The following is a 6,000-nucleotide window of genomic DNA, read 5'->3' on the forward strand; positions in this document are numbered from 1 at the left end:
AGTCCTCCAGTCCCAGGCATAAAGAGGCTAAGCCATGCTTCTCTGTCAATTCCAAGTCTGGGTCTGCAAAGATCTGTTCCTGAAACGCCACCTCTCCTCCTCCACTGTGGTTTGGTTACCACGCTTCCTATCAAAGTGTGTCAGCACAGCTGCTCACACTCCAGCCTAAGTCTCCTTGATGCTTCACATTTGTGTTCATGTTCAGTGCTGGGGATGGAGCCTGTGGCCTTGGACATGGCTAGGCAAATGCTCTACCACTGAGCCACACCCCCAGCCCCTCACTGGGGGATTCTAGGCAGGGGCTCCACCACTGAGACAAGCCCCCAGCCCTCTTGATTTTTTAATTCTGAGGCAAGTTTCCAGTGAGTCAACCAATCAAACTGGCCTTGAATTCCTTCTATAGCGGACATGAGGCTTGGCTTTGAGATCCTCCTGGTTCAGTTTCCCTGAATAGCTACAGGCTATGCCTTCAGGCCCAGTTACCCTAGGTTTTGAAGAGTTGCTAAATTTTGGAAGAGTGTGGGTCTTGGAGATTTGCCTCATAAAGGTCTTGGGATTGACAAGTTACGCCTTTTACCAGGGCCTTCTGAATCTCTAGGTTGGGAACTGGAGCAGCAGAGCAGAGGCCATGAGGGTTATGTCTTGTGACGGCTGCAGCTCTGGGCCCACTGTCAGATATCAGTGTCTTTCTTTTCCTGTCAGCCCTTTCTAGATGAGCTGCCATTCCTTTAAAAGCAATTTTTAGTTTTATTATTTTTATGTATGTGGGTGTTTTTCCTGCATAAATGTCTGTGCACCACATATGTGCCTGAGGAGGCCAAAAGAGGGGTATCACACCCTCCAGAACTGGAGTGACAGATGGTTGTGAGCCACCATGTGGGTGCTGGGAATCAAACCCAGGTCCTCTGGAAGAGCAGTGCTCTTCATGGCTGAGCCATCTCCCTCTCCAGCCCTGAACCGTCTTTCTTATTTAAAAATAAAAACTACATTAGCCCGCCCCCGTATGTGCGTGTACACCTGCGTGTGCGCCATAGTGAATGTGTGGCAGTCAGAGAACAACTTTCTTACCTTGTGGGTTCCAGGACTCAAACTCTGGCCATCATGGTTGGTGGCAACTGCCTTTGCCCACTGCGCCAGCCTGGCAGGTCCTGTGACTACTCTTTTGACAGCATCTCTGGGAATCCACATCCGGGAGGCAGAGCGCTTCTGGAGTGATGTGGGGATCCCCTGTCCATGGCTTCTTGTCTACTGTTTACCCTCAAGGTTTACCCAGCCCCCGGGCTCTAGCCAGGACTTGAGTTTCCTGAACATTTGCTGCTGTTTGCTGAGTAGGCTCTAAGGTTTGGGGAAGTCTTTGGCCTTGTCTTTAGGAAAAAAAAAAAAAAAAAAAAAAAAAGTGATAAAGAAAACAAGCTAGGTCTTGTGAGGCACAGCTATAATCCCAGCAGCACTCAAGGGGCTGGGGCAGAATTATGAGTCTGGGACTAGGGCGTGAGTTGAGCTACAGTGTGAGATCCTGTCTCAGAAAGAAAAAGTTTAAAAAGAAAAAAAAAATTATACTTAATCTATTGATTTTTTTTTAAAGGAGAATGGCATGGTAGTATGTCTTTAATCCCAACACTCAGGAGGCAGAAGCAGGCTGATCTTTGTGAGTTCAAGGCCATCCTGGTCTATATAATGAGTCAGGCTATCCAGGGCTTTATAATGACATCCTTTACAAAATAAACAGAAAGGATGGAAAGAAAAGAAAAAAAAGAAAGAAAGAAAAGAAAAGAAAGGAAAAAGAGATGCCTCAGCTGTTAAGAGGTCTGGTAGTTTACCATCCTCTGTAATTCCAATACCTTCTTCTGGACTCTGTTAGTATTGTACACACATGGAGCACAGACATATATGTAATCAAGACATAAATTAAAATAAACAAAACTGAGAAAAAAAAGAAGAGAAAGAAAAACAGTAAGAGTGAGGCATAAAGGCACACACCTTTAACCCCAGAGCTTGAGAGGCAGAGGCAGGTGGATTTCTATGAGTTTGAAGCCAGCCTGGTCTGCACAGCAACCTGACCTAGCCTGCTCAGGCCAGCTGGGGCTACATAATGATACAAAGTTGTATTTCAACAGCCAAGCATGATGACTCACTCTTGTTATTCCAGCACCTGAGAGGCTGTAACTTTGAGGCTAGCTTGGGTTACAGAGTTCTAGGATAGCCTGGGCTACAGAGCCGAGAGAGGCTCTGACTAGGGCACCAGTCTGAATCTTGTATGCACAGTAACCCCCACCCTACTAGTTCTAGTGTCACCATCATCTCTGTTTGTTTGTTTGTTTGTTTGTTTGTTAAGACAATGTCTTACTGTGTAGCCCTGGCTAGCCTGGAACTCACTGTGTAGCCCAGACTAGCTTTGAACTCATAGAGGTCCCCCTGCTTCTGTCTACCTAGCGCTGGGGTTAAAGGTGTGATCCACTACACTAGGCTGTTTCACCATAGTCTTAACGCACATTTCTGCCTCATCAAGGCAGCCTGAGTCTCAGATCCTGTGGCCTAAGTCTCCTGGTGCCTCTGTAACGTCTCTCTCACAAACCCTCTGCTGCTTCTGTCTCTGAACTCTTCTGAGCTTTCTCTCCCTTTCTCCTCTCTCTTGACAGAGGGTTTCTTTGTATAATCTGGACTCATTTTGTAGATCAGGCTGGCCTCATCAAATTCACAGAGATCCCCCTGCCTCTGCCTCTCAAGTGCTGGGATTAAAAGTGTGCACCACCATGCAGGGTGAATTCTCTCTTTTTAAAAGGGTTTATTACTCTTATATATCCTGAGTAATAGTCCACTGAAGGAAGCCCGGGCAAGAACTCACACTGCGAAGAAATCTGGAGGCCGGACCTGATACAGAGGCCATGGAGGGGAATGCTCACTGCCTGCTCTGCTAATGCAAGTCTAAAGAAGGAATCAGACCCGGTTATGGATGGTTGTGAGCCACCACGTGGTTGCTAGGAATTGAGTTCCAGACCTCTGGAAGAGCAGCCATCGCTCTTAACGGCTGAACCACCGCGCTAGCCCCCGGGGCCATTCCCACTCTTATCTGATGTTCCTAATTTAGCTGTTCCCTAAACTGAACCCTTAACCCAGGCCCTGACCCTCAGAGATTCACCTTGACCCCCCAGCTGTAACTCTTTGCCCTGATGACCTAGGCCATAATCCTTAGATTATCAAGCCTCCATCTTGAGTCTGACTGCAAGCAGGGTCTTTGCTCTAGCTCCCACCTTCCTCACCCCACCCCGACTTCTTTATTGCTATTATGTGCGCTGCATCCACGTGCAGTGTGCGCCTGTGTGCCACAGCGCGCATGTAGAGGTCTCTTCTCCCCTTCTGTCTTTACGAGGACGGGCTCTAAGGACCAAACTCTGGTTTGGGGGAACGTACCCTCCCCCCCACCCAGACATCTTGATGGCCTTCCACATCCCATGTTTACCTCCACTCCTTAGCCCAGTCCCCATCCTTCCATCTTTCCTTCTTCCCCCTCCTTTCTCCTTCTTTCTTTCCTTCCGTCTTTGACACTCTTCCTTCCGATCAAAAGCTAGCTTGTTCTGGGGGCTTGTGCCTGTAACTACAGCACCAGGGAGACGTGAAACAGGGGAACCATCCTGCCCTCCCACCCTCCCTCCCTCCTGCCCTTCCTCCTTTCTCTTTCTCTTTTTTGGGCTTCTCTTTTGCACTTGTGTCTGCGTTTCTGTGTCTATACGTGTGTGTGAGCATGACATGTGTTGCAGGAGTGTGTGCAAGAGTTTATGAACGCCTGCGGTGATCAGAGGTCGATGTCAGGTGTCTTCCTGGATGGCATAGTCTAGCTAGGCCCTTTACCCTGGGAGTCCTGCCTCCACCTCGGAAGTGGAGGATCCCAGGCAGGCCTTCCTTCCTGTCTGGATTTCACGTGGGTGCTAGGAATCTGAACTGAAGTTTTGTACTTGCTGTTGTGGAGGCCAGGAGGTGTCTGATCCCCTGGATGTGGGCTTACAGATGACTGTGAGCCACCACGTGGTGCTGGGAATGGAACTCAGCTACAAGAACAGCCACCACGCCTCACTACTGAGCTATCCAGCCCCAGTTTCCACACTTGCTTGGTAAGCGTTGTATCTTCTGAAGCATCACCTCAGCCCCTCCCTGTGTTTCCCTGCAGCCCCCAACCCAGGGTTTCTCTGTGTAGCCCTGGCTGTCCTGGAACTCATTCTGTAGTCCAGGCTGGCCTCGAACTCCGAGATCTGCCTGCCTCTGCCTCCAGGGTGTTGGGATTAAAAGTGTGTACCACCACTGCCTGACCAACCCTCCTCCACTTTTTTTTTAAACTGGGTCTTACTTTGTAGCCCAGGCTGGCCTTGAATTCACCAGGTAGCCTAGCCTGGTTTTGAGTTCAAGACAATCCTTCTGCCTCAGCCTTTCAAGTCCTAGAACTACAGGTGTGAGATGCTGCCCCTGCTTCTTTGGTGCCGTCCCCCCTCCACCGTCTCTGTCGCACGCTGACTGTCTAGAACAGTAGGTGTTTACTAAATATTTTCAGATGCCTATATTCAGTTTTGAAGGATGGGTCTGTGTTTCCCCACAAGTTTAAGTTTACTGGGTAAAGGAGCCAGGGTTGAGGTGGTCACAGTCTTTATAGGGCAGGCTTAATGGTCACTTACAGTTGGCTGACTGAGAGCCTGGCTATGACCCAACTCTCTTCACTTCTTTGGGCCACTCTAGTACAGGCTAGCTTGGTTCCCCTTTCAGGACCCAGTCTTGAGCATCTCCATTGCAGAGGGAGTTAATCTGGGAAACCAAAGATTTCAGCCCAGGACACCTCTCACCAATCCTCTCCCCCTCTGTTCCTCATCTCCTCCTTTAGGGCTCTGAGATTCAGGTTTAGCTAAAAGGGGATGAAGGTGAAGAGGGAAACTCACTCAGCAACAGAGCTGGAGCCTGGGCCTGGTGCAGCGGTCCAGGCCGTTAGCCAGAGGCGGAGGCTGGAGGAGCCTTGTCACCTCCAGGCCAGGCTGATCTACATGGAGAGCTCTAGGCCAGCCAGGGATTCAGAAAGAGAACTGAGATGCTGCCTCAGAAAGGAGGTGTTGGTGCTGGAGAGATGGCTTAGCAGTTAAGGGCACTTCCTATTCTTCTAGACTTCAGTTCAGGCCCCTGCACTCATACGCACATACTCACTGGACAGGCTCCTAATTAAAAAGACAGCAGCGTGTGGATTAAGCACACATTTAATCCCAGCCTCAAGAGGCAGAGGTGGGCGGATCTCTATGAGTTAGAGGCCAGCCTGGTCTACAAAATGAGTTCCAGGATAGCCAGGGCGGTTATATAGAGAAACCTTGTCTTGAAACGTGTGTGTGTGTGCGCGCGCGCGCGCGCACACACACACACACACACACACAAAAAAACAAAAAAAACCAAAAAAAAAAAAACAAAGAGAATAGAATAGAGTAAAACAAATTAAAAAAAAATTGTTTCTAGTGAAAACTAGAAACAAAAACCAGCTTGGAGAAGGGGCCCAGATCCATAATTCTAATGACCGAAAGGCTGAGACAAAAGAATGGCCTGGGCTACACAGTGAGACCATACCTCAAAAAACAAACAACAACAACAAACAAACAACAAAAGGAGAGGACATGAAGGTGGAGGTATTCTGTTGGGGGATGTTGCAGGGGCGCTGTGGGAGTGGGAGGTCAGAGGTGAAGGGTGGGAGGGTATGGTCAAGATGCATTGTATACAAGCATGGAATTGCCAAAGAATAAGTATGATCTGAAAGCACAACAAACAAACAAAAAACTAAAACCAGAGAGAGATTCACAGAAAGACTGGACATGAGAGACAGGTGTAAACAGGCAGGTTCACACACAGGGAGTGTGTGTGCAGTAATGTGGAGAAACTGGGGCTCTCTCACTCTTATCCATTGGTTAGCGCCCTGGCCTGTGACTGCAGAGGCAGAAGGCTAAAACTACATTTCCCAGGAAGCTGCGTGGCTGGAGTTTG

Source organism: Psammomys obesus, unplaced genomic scaffold (genome assembly GCF_907164565.1).
Source record: "Psammomys obesus unplaced genomic scaffold, mPsaObe1.curated_primary_1811, whole genome shotgun sequence".
Lineage (NCBI taxonomy): Eukaryota > Metazoa > Chordata > Mammalia > Rodentia > Muridae > Psammomys > Psammomys obesus.